The following is an 18514-nucleotide window of genomic DNA, read 5'->3' as shown; positions in this document are numbered from 1 at the left end:
ATTAACACAAGAGAGATTAAAGAGAAAAATTGAATTTAATGCGTACACGTGGGAGATCATAAAATTAATGCTCAGAAGTGACCAAAGCAGGCAGCTTTTATACTTTTTACACACAGAAACAATAAATTTGTGAGGATTTGACAAAGATACTTAGGTTTGGGTGCTTAATCAGTAAGCAATCTAAGCAAAGTTTGGACTTGTGGTGGTAAATTAGTAAAAAAGTAACAAGGTGTGTTAATACAGGCCTCTCTACCCTGAATTCCAACCCCCCCCCCCCCGCCCCACCCTTTTTGCTTGAGGAAGATTGTTCCTGAGCTATCATCTGTGCCAATCTTCCTCTATTTTATGTGGGATGACGCTGCCGTGTGGCTTGATGAGCGGTGCTAGGTCCGCCCCGGGATCCGAACCTGCAAACCCTGGGCCCCCGAAGCAGAGCACGCGAACTTAACCCTTATGCCACTGGGTCAGCCTCGTGAGGAAGCTGTTTTTCACATGGGAGATTTATTTGCTGCTTTTAGGGGGAAATGGAAAGAGTTAAAGTGCAATTTTTGCGTCAGCTGCTTCTCAAATAACTAAGTCAAAATAATCAGTGTGCCATTGTAGGATACTTTGGGGGCAGTCTGCCCTGGGTCCCAACACTGCTTTTGAGTCAAGATTGCAAAACTGCTCTTAGGTATATCTGACTAGATACTGAAAGTCAAAGGTCAGCAGATGGAAGCAGAGCTGGTTGGGACATGGAGAAGAATTGTCTCAGAGCACGTCTCGATGATATTTTATCAAGAGTCTGCTGCTTCCAGGCTTGCTTTCGTCAGTCAGCTGAATGCAGGGAACGAGGAAGCTCCATGGCAGAGCTGCAAGATGGAAGGAGCCAGGATCCCTGAGTCGGCCTGGAACAGACCGCCTGCTGACCAGGAACACCTGCCATGGAAGTTTCCAAGAGCGAGAGAGAGACTTCTGTTGTGTTTTGGCCACTTCTAAGTGCACTTTTTATACCAGTATGGTATTAGGGCATTATCTTCTTGTTAGATGGATTCTAGCCACTGTATCCAAATCTAAAAGGAAAGGCAGGTTCTGAGTATGTAGAAAATTAGTATTCTGCAGTTTTACTTCTCCACGTGTATAATTCTGTTATCTGTTCCTCAGAATGTAGACGTGTGATGTGACAGAGTTGGGACGTTTTATTAGGCTGCAGTACTTTCTTAGAGGTGTAATCTGAAGAAGGCTGCTACTCATGTGAAAATTGGTAAATGAGGATTTGTGATGCCAACTGTGAAAGGTTGCCAGCAGTGGAGGAGGGACTGATCTTCAGAGCACTCTTGTTTAATAATGATCTTAGAGCTAAGAATTATTAGTTTTTATTGATTTCCTGGAATTTACATAATTAAAAAATTATTAAATGTATAAGGTATATATAATGTGGCGTTTTCCAAACTTAAGTCATTTCCCTACTCCTTCATTATTTTTGCTGTGTTTTATACCACAGCATTTTATCTCACTCTTGTTTTTTGTTTGTTGTTCTGTTTGTTTGGTAACATCTATTGCCAAGCTTCCTTTTTTTGCTTGAGGAAGATTCTCCCTGAGCTAACGTCTGTGCCAGTCTTCCTCTATTTTGCATGTGGGATGCTGCCACAGCATGGCCGATGAGTGGTGAAGGTCTGCACCTGGGATCTGAACCTATGAACCTTGGCCACTGAAGTGGAGTGTGCCGAACTTAACCACTACACCACAGGGCCGGCCCCTTTCTCACTTTTTTTTTTAAACTTAGAATTGTCATAAGAAGTAATACATGTGGAGTCATAGGTTGGTATGTTATTTTTTCCTAATATCTATTTGAATAATGCATACATATTTAAAAATCCCAACATGTGGTAGATAACTTTATTTTAAACGCCACTAGTGATGTTTCTGTCATACTTAGGAAATACTGTTCACATAATGAATATTATTTTTTAGTATCTTCAGTGCTTAATACATAAAATTCTATTAGAAACAGATGCAGTCACAGGAAACTAGCAGACGTACTGTGTCTAACAGGGCTTTGGTTATAGCCTTTTCCTATCACAGATTAGTATTCTGTTTGATTAATGTCTACATTTGTTTGTGACTGAGGGACAACAAAAACAGTGTATCTAAACAATTTTTGAACACTGTTAATCAGGATGTGCTTCTAAAGTTAGTGAGGAATGGGCGTAAGGAAGTGCTAATGAACATGAAATTAAAATAAAAAAATCTTGGGAAATACTGATACTTGTGGTAGAGAAAGAATTTGATAATCCCATAATCCGAGGGTGAAGAAGATAATGAGGCTTGAACGGCCCGGGAAGCGTTGTTAGATTACTGACTTAAATTTCAGGTATTGAGGAAAGAATTGCAGTAGGGAAGTTTTTCGCTTTTTCCTCCTCTTCACCTTTTATTTGCCCATATTTTTTTGTTCACTTGAGAGTATGTAAGATGTTGTCCTGGGGACATGTCCTATCAGTGTCAGCAGGAAAGAGTGCTTTGTTGGAGGGGTGCCCTGGCCATCCTTGGTAGCTGAGGAAGTACCCACGTGCTTCTTCTCTCCCCTCTCAAATGGTTTTAAAGTTCTAGAATTTGCCTAAACCATTGGATTTATATATAATTTAAATTTTAACTTCTTCAGTCATTTTGATAAGTTTGTCTCTTGGTGTATAAATTAATACTTTAAATTTGTTCTAAACATCTGTCTTTAAAGTTGAAAAGCAAGTTGCTTATTTCAAGTGTTCCAGAACATTGTAGATGAGTCTTATACACTATAGACATTGAGCACATTGAAACTTAGTCTTTTTGGTTTTCCTTTTGAAGAGTCTAACTTCATATATAGTCCTGTTTTCTCTCCTGACTTCCTTTACCCATTTTTTATTATTTGAATCATTAACACCCTATGCCAGCAGGCAGGATAATAAAAGCAGGCAAGATAAATAAAGGAAAAGTGATAGAACTTCAGATGAGTTAATTTTTTAATTTGTGTCAGATCAGTTAAAACAGGAGTATGTTAAAATAGTCAAAGAACAATCATTTAAACTTTGGAGATTATTTGCCCTTTTCTCCTTTATAACAATTAATTGAGAGTGAGATGTGAGAGACACTGACACGGGTTTAGTGAAAAGCAGCAAAATGGAATTCAGAAGGAGAATTTAGAGGGAAAGCTTGAAAATGGAAATGCAGTTTTGCTAGGTGAAAACTAAGGAAAAGGGGATCAGGAAAGTTACAGAAAAATGATAGCTTTCTCGAATGAATGGCATAACGTTTATGGAGAGAACCTGCTGAGATAGTGAAAGAATCTAGAGATGTGTGTGATTGCAAACCTCTTAGTCATAGAGAATCCGAGGTGCGGAGTACAGCAGATGGAAGCAGAGCTGATCGGGACATGGAGAAGAATTGTGAGAGCATGTCTCGATATTTTATCATCTTGTGCCTTTTTGCATCATGCCTTTGCTAGTAAATTCTTTTTTTTTTTTTTTAGGTATGCTTTTTGGTGAGGAAGATTGGCCCTGAGCTAACATCTGTTGCCAATCTTCTTCTTTTTGAAAAATTTCATTTATTTATTTATTTATTTTTCTCCCCAAAGCCCCAGTACATAAGTCATTCTAGTTCTTTTTTTTTTTTTAAGCAAGATTAGCCCTGAGCTAACTACTGCCAGTCCTCCTCTTTTTGCTGAGGAAGCCTGGCCCTGAGCTAACATCGTGCCCATCTTCCTCTACTTTATATGTGGGACGTCTGCCTCAGCATGGTGTGCCAAGTGGTGCCATGTCCGCACCCGGGATCCAAACCAGCAAACCCCGGGCCGCCAAGAAGCGGAACGTGCCAACTTAACTGCTGTGCCACTGGGCTGGCCCCAAGTCATTCTAGTTCTGTGTGGGATGCCACCACAGCACGGCTTGATGAATAGTGTGTAGGTCCACACAAAGGATCTGAACTGGCGAACCCCTGGCCGCCAAAGCAGAGTGTGCGGACCCAACCACTTGGCCATAGGGCCGGCCCCTTTGCTGGTAAATTCTGATGTGCCATCTTGCATTCTTTTTCTTTGCACAGGAGAAAGGTTTATCTTTGTAGGTAGCTAATTGGTACCATTGAAATTTTATAAAATTCAACACACATTCACCAGCTTTGCCAGGAATAGGAAGTATCCTTTAATGTGTGACATTCTGTTTGCATCAGTGTCTCCCAGGACTGTTTTAAGGCTGATGTGGGAACCACAGTGGATGGGAATTGACAGAAAGATTCCAACAAATTGTGTGTGTATGTTTTTTTTAATGGCAAAGGAGTTGAAACTTTTTAGTGTAGAGACACGGCTGCACAAGAAAGTATATAATTTACTGTAGACCCTTAGTTGGAGGTAAAGGATTCTGGGTCCTGAGAGTCTTCATGGGAGCTACTGGCTACTATGTAGAGTACAGTTTTTGTCAGGTGTAAGAAAACTTTTGTCATTTCTAGGGAGCTTTATGTTTTTTTGACCCTCTGACAGTTACTGGATATATTGCAGAGGTCTTTGTAAGCCATGTGTACAAAATCAGCCCACCTCGTTTTTTTTCTTTTTACTCTTCTTTTGAAGATGATTTCAAAATTATTAAAAAATGTGAAAATAAAAATAGGAAAAGAATACATATATAACCTTTGTCCAGATTCATCTGTTGTTATCATTTTGCTGGATTTGCTTTATCATTTCCTCTCACTCTTGCTGTCTTGTGTACGTACACTCTCTTTACACACACACAAGCTCTTACCTTTTTTTCTGACCCTTTTGAGAGTAAATTGAATACACCATGACCCTTTATTTATAAATACTTGAGTGTATATTTTCTAAGAATAGGGATATTTCCTTATATAACCATAGTAAATTTTTCAATTTTATAAATTTACATTGGTTTTTGTATTAGGGCTCTCCAGAGAAACAGAACCAATATATGTAGATATTTATGTGATAAGATTTATTATAGGAACTGGCAGGCCACTACCACTGGGGATGGAAATACTGCTGCCACTGGGGGTGGGAAGACCTCTTCCGCTGGCAAAGAAGACTCATTCAAATTTAGGGGCTCAATATCCCCAGCTTCTTCAGGGTCTTCCCACACATCCTCATCTCAATTTATAGAATCCCAGTCTTTCCTTTAGTCAATGCCCTCACTTTATCAGTAGACACGCTGTTAGTCTGAGAGTTCAGTTTGCCTTCTAATTCAGTCAGTCACAGAATGAAATTCTGTGTTTGAGATCAGCAATTTCACCCCAACAGCTACAGGAAATCAGGCTCTCATTCACTGCACACCTAGAAGCGCTTAGGTCATTTATGCTGTGCTTGAGCTGGGAATTCGAATCTCTGAGCTCATCATTTTCCTCCACTGCTTTGTCCAGTGATATTAGGGCCAACCAACCAAAGCCATTATTATAGTCCTTAGTTTTCCAGAAATTTTCGTATCATATACAGAGTCACTTAGCTCTTCACTTCTTATAAGTTTTTGGTTAGAAGTATCCAACGCAGATATTTTGTGTATTTCCATAAACAGTTCATGCCATAGACTATATATAAATGCTCTCTTCACTACTGGAAATAGAGCCATTAGCATCTTTAAATCTAATTAGGTTAGAGAGCCTTTTCCAGAGACCCCAGAACCAATTCAGAAAACTCATTGTTAATATTCTGTTCCTCTAGAACCACTCTCACTACTAAAATCTGTATTAGTCAGGATTCTCTAGAAAAACAGAGCCAATAGGCTAGATATAGATACATACATGAGGAGGTTTGTTACAGGAGTTGGCTCACATGATTATGGAAGCCGAGAAATCCCACCGTCTGCTTTCTGCAGGCTGGAGAAGCATTAAAGCTGGTGAGATAGTTCAGTCTGATTTCAAAGGCTCAAGAACCAGGATTGCAGATGTCTGAGGGCAGATGAAGATGGATGTCCCAGTTCAAGCAAAAAAAAAAAAAAAAGCAGATTTGCCCTTCCTCCGCCTTTTCTTTTATTTAGGCCCTCAATAGATTGGATGCTGCCCACCCATACTGGGAAGGGTGAGCTTTACTCAGTCTACCAATTCAAATGGTTTTCCCTTCCAGAAACACCCTCACAGACACACCCACAACTAATATTTTACCAGGTATCTGGGTATCCCTTAGCCTTGTCAAGTGGACACATAAGATTAACTACCATGGTTCTTTTTGTCAGTTGACCTAAAATATCCTTAATAGCATTTTTTTCCCTGCCATCACAGGATCCAGTCTCAGATCAGATACTGCATTTTATTGTCGTGTCTGTTTAGCCTCCTCTGATCTGGAACATTTCCGTAGTCTGTCTTTGTCTTTTATGGCACTGACACTTGTGAAGATTGTAGTCCTCTCCACTTTGTTTTTTCTTCTTTAAATAAAACATTCCTCACTTTGTGTTTGTTGCTGTTTCCTCTTGATTAGCTGCAGGTTTTACATCCTCGGCTGCAGCCACTGATGGGTGTCCTGTCCTTCTCAGGGGTATATCTGGAGGTATACCATATCCGTCTGCCCTTCATTGAGGATGTTAGTATGGTCACTCCTGGCAAGGCCTTGCCGATTTATCTATTGTGCAGTTACTGAATTTTTTTCCTTCCCTTGCAGCTAATAAACAGTTTGTGGGGAGATGCTTTAACACTGTTCAAACATTCTGCATATCAAAATTATCCCTAGCTTTAGCATCCGTTGGTGATTCTTGCCTGCTGGAGTCTTTGCCAGTATAATTTTCTATCTCCTGCACTCCCTCCATATTTACCGCTTGGCCCTCAGCGTTCTTCTATAGTCATCCCTTTGCTCCATCAGTCCTTCTGTCTGTCCGCATCTGTCTGTCTTCCAGTCATTGATATGGACCTATTCATTTGTACTTTTAGTGGTTTAATGGTACTTAATTACCATGGTGCTCAAATTGTCCCAAATTTAGCCAGGAGGAGCCCCTTCCAGCTGACTCATGTGTCCTTGTCACATCTTTTTTTTTTAAGCATTTCCCCACTTTTTGACATAAGATGCCCCAGGTTCATCTTGTACTTACCTTGGGTAGCCCTGGAACCTGCCATTTCTCGAGGAGCCCAGGTCCTTTTTAGGGGATGATATTAGCAGACAAGACTTGGGCGCTAGGTGTGCTCATTGTTACTAGTCCTCCACCCTCCATTCTCTAGTTGAGTGTGAGGTCTGATGAGCCATTGGTAAATTTCTTGGTGTCTCTGGGTGTTTGATCAAAACTAGACGCAAACATCCCAGACTGTTAGAACAAGTCACCTTCTAGGTTTCCTTTCGTTCAGATTCTCAGTTAGTCCAGGAACCACAGTCATAAATGTATTTCTACTCAAGGGCTTTCTCTTCTTTTCTTGAGAGGAGTCATCATTTTCCATTACTTCAACCATGTATAGAAATTGTTTTTAAGCTTCCCCGTTAGTCTTCCCCCCCAAAGTAATATATTTTGGAAAGTATAGAAAAGTGCCAGGAAAAAGGAAAAAAGCCTACCTATAATTTCACCACCCAGAAGGGAAAAAAAAACTATTAACATTATTATATAAATGGACTTGCTTAGAACTATATCCATTTTAAAAATTTAATATTGAAGTTTTCCTCTTTCTAAATGTATTTTCTTAACCGTCAGATCTTTGATACCTAGTAATTTATATTCCAAACATCTTGAGGGTTGATAATTTTATATTGTATGTTAGCTTATTGACATTTGGAATTACAGTGTTTTCCAGATTTCTTCCAAAATTAGTAGTTTTAGTCTTTTTTCTTGCAGTTCTTTGATTAGCCATTGCATTTCATCTCTTCTCAGTGGACTTGATGAATCTGTCTAAGCAAGAACAGCGTGGAACGTATATTTAGCTGTTTTTAAAGTTATATTTCCCTCCGATTTACATTTTGGAAATGCCTTTTTCTTCCTCTTTTTTCCTGCTGGAATGAGAACCAAATCCATTACTAAGAATACTTTGTTCTCCTGGTTGAGTGTTCAGCAATTCCTTACTGTCACTGTGGGAATTAATCATTGAATTTAGAAATTTTAATCCTTTCGAACTGTCACTTTGCAAACCTGGAAACTGAGGCTCCGAGGCGTTAAGTGTAGCCGCGTGTGCTCTGGCGACTTCCTGGAGGAGCTGGGCTCCCTCCTCGCACCTGGATGCTCGTTTGCACTTGGTGTTTAGCATTTTCAGTGTACATGTGTGATGTGTTTCTTTAATCTTATTTGCCCGATTCTCTTCCCTTTGCTCAGCATTTTGTATGCTATGTGCTTCCTTCTCTTACCTTTTGAAAAAAGATGAAAGGAATATTTAAGGAAAGTATACTAACTTTTATTATGGAATGCTTTTTTTATGGCTGCATTATAAATTCTTGAAAATAAAGGGTCTAATGGAAATACGTGATGAGAAGGTAGGGGTCTATCACATGTACCCCCCCTTTTTTAGTGAATAGACCATTTAAACTAAATTAAGTAAAGGATGTAAATTCTGTTGTTTCAGTTTTAATATTTCATGACTGATTTTATAGATGAAATTATATTTTACAATAAATAGGAAGAAGAATTTATATAGCCTGTTCTGTTTGATGTGAAACAGCAAATCCCATTTCTCTGTAGCTGTAAAGAAAATTCATTATAATGTCTTTAGTTGTAAGAGATGGTTTCATTGTGATTAGTTACATTGATAATAAAACAACCTTTTCAAATGACATAAGACACAAATGATCCTATGTGTCTGCTTTTAATGGCATTGAAATTTTTCATTTTCTATTTTTCTCATAGAATTTTCCTTTTTTTTTATGCCGTTTTCCTGTTCCAATAAGAATTTTCTTTCTTTTAAAAAAAATCAAAACAATTAGATGGAAATATTAACAAAGCATTAATTTTAAAAATACATTTTGAAAGGAGGTATATTGAATTTTAACTTTCTGTGTAAAATCTTTCCTACTACACAAGATAGCTTTGTCAGAGGTGGTTAAGATCGTCATAAAATTGACTTTATTACTGGATCAATTTAATGTATTTGGAAAATAGTACTTGAAGTGTAGGAACATTTTAATAAAAGAAACAGCCAAGTAAGAAACCTGGGCTAATGTTACAGTTTGTTTTTGTCCCATGACTTGTCATGTTATGTTGCTGTTACTACATCCTGACGAGTGGTGTTGGGAAGGGGAGACTCTTTGATAACGAAAGGGGTGAGGTCTGTTTGTTCTGTTACAGTCACCATGGCTTGATCCCTATTAGTATGGCTTTTTAATGATTGTTTTAGCTCTAACTTAAGCCCTAAACAAATATTCTAATTTTTAACTTGCAGGCAAAATCAAATTAGGTATTTGAAATAGAACACGGGTATCCCCTGGAATAGGAACAGTATTCTATTCTGACTTGAGTGCGAATTTTTTTCTCTCCGTCCATAGTTTTATTTACTCTGACCGTTTGGGCTTAACAGCACATAGTTCTAGCTTGTCTTCGGTTTGTCCTTGGACTCTGGCTGGGGAAGGTTATTTTTAGAAGTAAGCTAGACATGGCATATGAGATGCTTTGGAGGTGGAACTTAATCAGATGTGAGTCCTGTGACCAGAGGCCCCTACATCTCCGAAGTTTGAATGCCTCCTGCTAGGTGAGGGTGAGGAAGTTTTGTATTCTGTGTGGCCAAAAGGATTGTGACTCATTCAGCCCCAGTGACATGTGGCTGTATTGGTGTTTACTGCATGGGCTGCCCTATCAGGTTTGGGGAATAGTAGAAATACAGCTTGCTAACATTTCTGAGCTGGAAAGGAACTCATGGCTACTGTTATCTTTGAGGCAAGTCGTTTGCTATAAATGATTCTAGGGGCCAATATGAATGAATGCCTTCATCCAAAATGAGGTTTTTCAGGAAACATTAAGACATTTCTTTTATTCCATACAAATCTAAATTTAAAACTCTCTACCTCATCTCTTTGTTAGTTAGCTCTTTAATAACTCTTGATTTTATCATCCCAGTTTTTCATTGTAAGCCATATCAGGTCTGGTTTTGGTAGTGGGAGAGGCATAAATATAAATGTCAGTTTATTAAGTTTTGAAATCTTTCAGAAGTTTGATGGGAATTCTGCTCTTCAACCAGTATACTTCATTGACCTCCTCCTGTGTACATTAATACTATTGTGATAGTATAGAACATTCTTGTTAAAGGTTGGAGGGTATAGGAAAGGAAATATATGTAAAATATATACAAACGAGGGGTGAACTTGAGCTCCATGTTCACAGGCTGCAGAAGTGTTCTTGCGACAGGTCCCCCACTTCCCTGGGCGGAGTGATCAAGAGAGGGGGCAAGCGGAATACCGGCACCTCTGTGACTGTGTCTCCAGAGCCGAAAACCCTCACTTCCACTGTTTTCTGTCCCTTGCAAGCAGGTCACCAAGGCCAGGGCACACCAAGGGGAGGGAATTAGGCTGCACCCTTTGAAGGGAGTGTCAGAGAATTTGACACTCATTCTGAATCGCCACAGGCATTTTCCTGGTTGGGGAAGGTAGAGTTAACAGACTTATACTTATGAATGCAATGCAGCGGCACATTGAGGAGGTGGGTTTTGCTGGACCCCAGTGTTCAGGAGCTGATCCCATTGTGAATAAACAACTATGTTACACATCCATTTGTGGTAAAATTGCTTCTGATGTTACCAATAAATGGTTTTTAGGGTGTTAAATTTTACTCTTGTCATGGAAGAAGTTATTCAACTTGTGACCGTTAGCATTTTCATAGAAGAGTGATTTTTTTCTTTGTAGGATCAGATACTTTATTTTGTGGTCTCTGTTAACAAATTGATGTTTCTGATGGGAGAGTGTGGTGAGAGGAAGATTACGTAAAGCACAGCTCCCTTTCGTTACCCTTAGGTTATGCACATGGTGTTTTGTAACGACAACGAATACTAGAATTTTCTCATGAACAGACTATATATGGACTTGATGGTACTTTATTAAATCAGGTAATAGTATAAGACATATATTTTCAATAAAAAGTCCAATTGAAAATGATAGATTAAGAAAGAGATCTGCGCAGTCCGCTAATTTCCGTTTATTCATGTCTTGCTCAGCTCGTAATAGGTTTGTAGGAAGTCTTGCCTGTCCTACCTTGCCCTTCCGGGAGGAGACTGTGCTGTAGGATCTCCACAACTTCTGGAGTTCATCCTTTTTTGAGCTCCTCAAAGGGAAAGGGCAAAAGACCATTGGGAGCTTTTATAAATGCACGTGTGTGCACACCAGCCATGCTGCACACTATCCCCTGTTGTGACTTTACCATGGGCCTGGTGCCAACACGTGCTAACTGCACACTGCTTGCACCACTAATTTGGGTAAGTCTAGGAGGGGTGAAGGGTGAGATGGCGTGGGATGGAGGCAGGGAGAAGGTGGTTTCCTGTGTGGGTGGCCTTGTACCAGTGAGAGAGTATGTCTGTGAGTGTGTGTGAGTGTGTGTGTGAGGGTGTGAGAAAGAGACAGAAAGCAAGCTGAAGCTGCCTTAATGTCTATTGGTTAGAAAAGAGAAAAGAGATGAAAAGAGAAGTGAAGACAAGATTGGGATAAGTGAAAACTGGAACAAAAAGGAGGGAAATGAGGGGAGAAACTTCATGCGTGCTGCCCATAGTCAAGATAGCATATGAAGTGGTTGAGAACTGTTAACGTTTCCTGGAATAATTTCTTTAAAATGCTGAAAGGAACTTCCTGTGAGAAGCGGCCACCAGGTGTCATCAGAAGGCTGCTATTGATTTGTTTTATTATTGTTCTTAAAGAGCATAGGAGTGTTTCGATTTCTTTCTTGCAAGTGTTTTTTTTTTTTTTTCTTCTTTTTAAACCATAGCAGAGACTGTTTCAGTCAGAGCGGGGACTTTCTTTTGGGAGTTTCTTGCTGAGCTAATAATTTTTTATGGGTAACACTGAAGATCAAGTTATATGTAACTTTTTTTTAGTCAAGGAACAGCTAGTTGAGAATTTGGATAAGAGTAGATAGTCCAAGTGGAATTGCATATTTGAAAATCTTTGTGGAGTTGGATGTTGTTGAATTTGCATAGGCAGCATGTGCTTTAAGATTTGGGAATAACATATCTCATTATTGTAGTCTGAACACCTGCTATGTCTTGTGAGTCTTGAAACCTGACTGTGGGAAGAAATTCGAGGCTCATTTTCTTTCTCCAGTGGAACAAGTCCCAGTTCTTTCAGAGAGGACAGAGATTATGCCTTTCTTAAGGGCCAACAGTGAATCCCCTGCCTGTTCTGTTGTTTGCTTTGTTCTTGAGGGAATTAACGATGCTTTCTGGTACACAGTTGGCTTGCAATAAGTGTTTGTTGAATGAGTAAACGAAATCTGTCTCCAGAAAAATGAGCCCTTAAACTGTCCGTCCCAACTGGGTGATTTTTGAATTCTTCTTTAAGAAAGACCCCATCCCCTGTGTCCATTGGTTACAAGGTACTTGTTCTAATAAGCTTTCTGATGAAGATTTTTCCTTTTAAGTTATATTTGCATAAGTTTCCTCATTTCTGTTTAATCTCCTGTAGATCACTATAAGATACTTTTCTAGATCATTTTAAGATACTTATTAAATCACCTTGCACTCCTGCTTACTGACATCATTCTAGTTCTGGGCTTTATCAGTTAAACTATTAGAATGTACTTTTTCTGTCACTAGACTTTCTCGACCTATACTATGTCCTGTGTACTGAAAAATTAACCTTCCTAAAGCGCTGTTGTGTTTTGGTGACTCCCCACTGACGCTACTGGATAAATACCAGCTTTGAAGTCAGAGCCTTCTGTGATCTGGTCCGGGCTGGTCATTTGCCTTTGTTTTAAGTTGCTGTGCAGTAGACAGCCAGTGCTGTAGCTATCTGGACTGCTCACGGCCTTGCACACTCACTGTGTGTGTTTTTGGCTTTGCCTAATCCCTTCCTTCTACTTGAAATGTTTTTTTTTTTTTTTTTTTTTTTTTTAAAGATTTTATTTTTTCCTTTTTCTCCCCAAAGCCCCCCAGTACATAGTTGTATATTCTTCGTTGTGGGTCCTTCTAGTTGTAGCATGTGGGACGCTGCCTCAGCGTGGTTTGATGAGCAGTGCCATGTCCGTGCCCAGGATTCGAACCAACGAAACACTGGGCCGCCTGCAGCGGAGCGCACAGACTTAACCACTCGGCCACGGGGCCAGCCCCCTACTTGAAATGTTTAACTCTTCCTATCTGCTTCCTCAACAAAAGACAAAAACGGTTTTAGTTTCTTCAAGGTTTAGCTCAAATAACATTTCTACTATTTTAGCCAGATATTCTACTTGGGAGTAGGATCTCTTGCTCATTATACTGCTATAGATCTTAGTGTGTATCACACACGTGATCATATTTGGCCTTGTGTGAGTTCCTTTGCGTATATGTCACATGGCTTCTAATAGAATATGAGCCTAGTGAGGGCAAAGAATGGGTTCGTATCAGTGTACTTCCTTTCATATGCTAGGCACTCAATATATATTTGTTGAATGTTTATTCTTTCTTGATATAATGAGATGATGAATTATTTCATTAACTTAAAAAATCAATTTGGAAATAACACATGTAGAAACATTTTCTCCTTTTGTTTTAGAATTTTGGGAGCCATTATATAGAAGATAATAAATTTTGCTTCTGCATATTAATATAGTTGTCATTCTTTTGTCCCCAAAAATATATGTCATGTGTCATCAACAGAACATTCACTCTTGAATAGACGTGTGTGTGGGTCTTCCATAAACCAGTGTTTGTGTGTTCTGTCCATATGCTTCTGAAGATGAAACTCCTGCTCGTGACCAACTGAAGGTGGTGCAGCAGAGAGCCACAGCGATGGTGGAAGGGAAGTGGTGGACTCATCATTGAAAGGAAGAGAATTCACACTGTTTTAGACTAAGCATTAAAAGCTTTTAAAAAATAGCTTGTTGTAGCCATTTTCAAACATATACAAACACATAGAAAAGTTGATAGAATAGTATATTGAATCCCCATATAACTGTCATTCAGCTTTAATTATTATCAGCACACAGCCTTCACTGTGCCCCTCTCCTGGACTATTTTGAAGTGTATCTCAGACATTTTTTCATTTTGTGTATAAATACTTAGATAGGAGATATTTCTTATATCACAATGAAGTATTTGTTCATTCTAGTAGCTTATATGTGCTTGGAATTGTTCTAGGCTCTTGGGATATATGGGTGGATGAAATAAAGCATGCCCTTGCGTTCTAGCAGGGGGAGACAGAAAGTGAACTGGACACGGAACAGAACAGGAAAAAAATTGATTTCATCAAAATTTAAAACTTCTGCTTATCAAAAGAAAACATTAATAAAATGAAAATGGAGAAAATATTTGTAAAACATGTGTCTGACGAAGGATTTATATCCAGAATACATTAGCAAGTCCTCCAGCTCAATAATAAAATAGACAAACAACTGATTTAAGAAATGAGCAAAAGGCTAACAGGACCTTCACAAAGCACATAACGAAGTAGTCAGCACATCACTAGTCATCAGGGAATTGCAGATTAAAGCCCTACACAGCACTAGAATGACTAAAATTTAAAAGACTGACAGCGACAAAGGTTGGTTAGGATGTGGAGCAATCAAAATTCTTGACATTGCTGGTGGCTATGTAAAACAGTGCAGCCACTTTGAAAATCAGTCAGGCAGTTTCTCATAAAGTTAAGCAGAAACATTACCCTGTAACACAGCAATACTACCCCTAGATATTTACACACAAGAAATGAAAATATATGTTCATAAAAAGACTAGTACAATAATATTCATAGCAGCTTTATCATAGTAGCCAAAAAAACGGGAAACAGCTCAGATGTCCATCAGCAGAAATGTGGCATATCCATGCAGTGGAGCACCACTCAGCAATGGAGTGAAACACATTGCTGATATGTGTAACAAAAACATTGTGCTGAGGAGAGAAGCCAGACTCTCCTTCCCCTAAAAGGCATATTTTCTGATTCCACTTATGTGAACTACTGGAACAGTTTAAACTAATCTACTGTGGAAGAATTCTGAGCAGTGGGTGCCTCAGGGAGGAGGAGTTACCGAGGACTGAGTGTGAAGGGACATGAGACAATTTTCCGGGAAGATGCGGTGTTCTCTATCTAATAGGGACTCTCATGAGAGAGCCACTCCAGGTCTCAGGGCTTCTCTTCCTGGCACCTCCCCTCTCCTTTACTCTGCCCTCTGGACTCTGGCTGCCCCTCAACTCTCTTGGGAGGCGCCTGGGCTCTGGCTAGGATCCCCTTTCCTGTGCTGTGGCCTGCGTCCCTTCTCCAGGCAGTAGGCTGGGACTCACCTGGTTTGTGTCTCATCTCTTGGGGATCATTGTCCTTTGGTGCCTGATGTGCAATGTTTTGTGCCGTGGTTTCATAGATTTTGTCTGTTTTTTGTTTTTTAGTTGCTTAATGCATGAGAGTTAACCTAATCCCTTTGACCCTTGACCATAGGTGGATGTCCTGGATTGGACAAGATATCTATTTTAAAAAATACGTTGTCTTGGGGCCAGCCCAGTGGTGCAGTGGTTAAGTTTGCACGTTCCGCTTCCCGGCAGCCCAGTGTTTGCCGGTTCGGCTCCCGGATGCGGACATGGCACCGCTTGGCAAAGGCCATGCTGTGGTAGGCGTCCCACATATAAAAAATAGAGGAAGATGGGCATGGATGTTAGCTCAGGGCCAGGCTTCCTCAGAAAAAGAGGAAAATTGGCAGTAGTTAGCTCAGGGCTAATCTTCCTCAAAATAAATAAATAAATAAATAAATACGTTGTCTCACCTCTTACAATGTAAGGTGGAGATTTTGTATTTTTTGCTGTAATTCCAGAATGTACAGCCAAGAATACTTGGCTTATAGTAGGCACTAAGTGAAGTTTTTGGAACAGATGCATGATCCATTCTTTCTTACTTTCTCTCCTCCTTTTACTCTTCCATTGCAAATGTCGAATAGCAAAACCAATGCTTTATCTAAAAGAGCATTTTCTAAAGGGTCCTTTGGATTCTTTATAAACAAAAGGTTCTATAATGAAGTTAGTTTGGGAAATGCTTATGTACTGAGAAATCCTGTGGTAAAGAAACTTGTTCAAACCAGAGTTTTCTAAACTTATTTGACCAGGATATTTTTTTCCTCTCAAAACACCTGTTAACCTCTTAGATAATTGTATTTTCTGGAACACATTCTGAAGAAATGGTGAACATTTTATGAGTATGATAAAACTGTGTACGTTCATAAAAAGACTAGTACAATAATATTCATAGCAGCTTTATCATAGTAGCCAAAAAACGGGAAACAGCTCAGATGTCCATCAGCAGAAATGTGGCATATCCATGCAGTGGAGCACCACTCAGCAATGGAGTGAAACACATTTTTTTCCCTCTTTTACAAGAGTGATACAATATATTATTGTATTACAGTGCAATTACAAATACAAGATGTTTTTGTATTGTAGCTTATATATGACAATTCTGTATTTTTAAGCAGCTTTATGGAGATATTCACATACCATACAATTCACTCATTTAAACTGTGATTTAATGGATTTAAGTATATTCATAGACATGTACAACCGTCACCACAGAAAATTTTGGATCATTTTTGTCACCTTGAAAAGAAACCCTGTACCCTTTAGCTATCATTCCCCTGTCTCCTGTCCCCTCCCCCACCCCCTGCCAGTCCTAAGAAACCACTGACTACTTTCTGTCTCCATAGATTTGCCTATTCTGGACATTTCCTGTAAAAGAAACCATATAGTATGTGGTCTTTTGTAACCGGCTTCTTTCACTTAGCATGGTGTTTTCAAGGTTCATCCATATTGTGGCATGTATTAGTACTTCGTTCCTTTGTGTGGCGGAATAATATTCCATTGTATGGATGTGTCTCATTTTGTCTATCCATTAATCCGTTGATGAATATTTGGGTTGTTTCCACCTCCTGGCTATTATGAATAATACTGCTCTGTAAACATACATGTACAAGTTTTCGTGTAGGCATCCATTTTCATTTCTCCTGGGCATGTTCCTAGGAGTGGAATTGTGGGCTATGTAGTAACTCAATGTTTAAATCATCTGAGGAACCACCAGACTGTTTTCCAAAGTGGCGTCACCGTTTTACATCCCCACTGCTTTGTATGAGGGTTCTGGTTTCTCCGCATCCTCATCAACACTTGTTGTTATCTGATTTTTAGATTCTAGCCATCCTAGTGGATGTGAAGTGGTATTGCATTATGATTTTGATTTGCATTTCTCTGATGACTACTGATGTAGATTATGTTTTCATGTGCTTTTTGGCTATTTGCGTATCTTCTTTGGAGAAATATGTATTCAGTTCCTTTGTTCATTTTTAAAATTGATTTGTCTTTTTATTATTGAGTTCTAAGAGTCATTTATATTCTGTATCAGTCTTGTATGAGATAGATGATTTGCAAAAAGTTTTTCCCATTCTGTGAGTTGTTTTTTTCATTTTCTTGATAGTGGCCTTTGAAACATAATGTCATTTGAAGTTCTTAATTTTGACAAAGTCTGGTTTATCTACTTTTCCTTTTGTTGCTCATGCTTTTGGTATCATAGCTTACATATATTTTTTGTTCCCTGGTTTTAGCAGGGTCAGAGCAACAGCCTTCATGTGGTTTGTCATCGTTATGGAAAAAAGAGTTAAAAAGTTATCATTAACTTTGAGGCCATAGTACATGATAGCTTTTTAGTAACATCAAATCAAATGGCATTTGGCTGAAAATTCCAATCATGGTATAAAGTAAATGGAAAATGATATGTTTTAGTTGAATTAAATAGCATAATGAAAAATAAAATCAATATTATTGATTTTAAAGCATTTTTTCAATAAAGTTCCTTTCCCCGTCCAAAATTTACTTCATTAATTCTACTCTACCCCTGACATTTCCCTTTGCCGTTAACCTTCAGACGACACAAAATGACTGTTAGGTGAAGAAATTGGTGATGGACAACTGGAGTAGGAGTGGCTTTTCATTGGCAAAAGAGCTTGTGCATGAATGGTGTTATGTGGTGAGAATATGCAGTGGTTAACTAGGAATATTTAGAAAAGTAATGGTAAGGCTCTTTGCTCTAGGGGAAAAGGATGAAGCAGTTGGTTTTAAACTGCATTTCTTTTATACTGGGACTTGGGCTTCTGTTGGGAGGGGAGGTCTGACTTCCTGATTTGTGTCACAGGAGTTTTGTTTAATGTATTTTACAGAGTGTGAGTTCATTGAACGTTATTTGAAAAGAAGCTTTCTCCGTGTTTTTTTTTTTTTCCCCAAAGTAGTAAATTGAAGTGTACTGGTAAAGAGAATTGAAACATGGGAGTTTTTTGCATGCTGGTTGAGAATCAGTTTTTCTATCAAAGATCTCATAGTGTTGCTTCCTGAGTCAGCAGTGTGCGTATGATGTGATGTTCCCAAAATCTGATTTCATGCTCTCATACAGAACTTCATACATGTGATCACATTCATCTCAATATAAAGGAAATCTTGAGGCTAATTTTATGATATTTTTTCATCCAATGTGTTACTTTATGTT

At 38.9% G+C, this 18514-nt stretch overlaps 1 protein-coding gene across 4 annotated transcripts in view; it reads left to right on the top strand.

Moving 5' to 3' along the window:
* Positions 1 to 18514, top strand: part of ZNF407 (zinc finger protein 407) — a 448885-nt gene that overhangs the window by 11450 nt on the left and 418921 nt on the right. The window lies entirely within an intron of this gene.

This window comes from Equus asinus, chromosome 7 (assembly GCF_041296235.1).
Source record: "Equus asinus isolate D_3611 breed Donkey chromosome 7, EquAss-T2T_v2, whole genome shotgun sequence".
In the NCBI taxonomy this organism is placed as follows: Eukaryota; Metazoa; Chordata; class Mammalia; order Perissodactyla; family Equidae; genus Equus; species Equus asinus.
The sequence above is the reverse complement of the archived record's forward strand: the minus strand, read 5'-3'. Positions and strand labels throughout refer to the sequence as shown.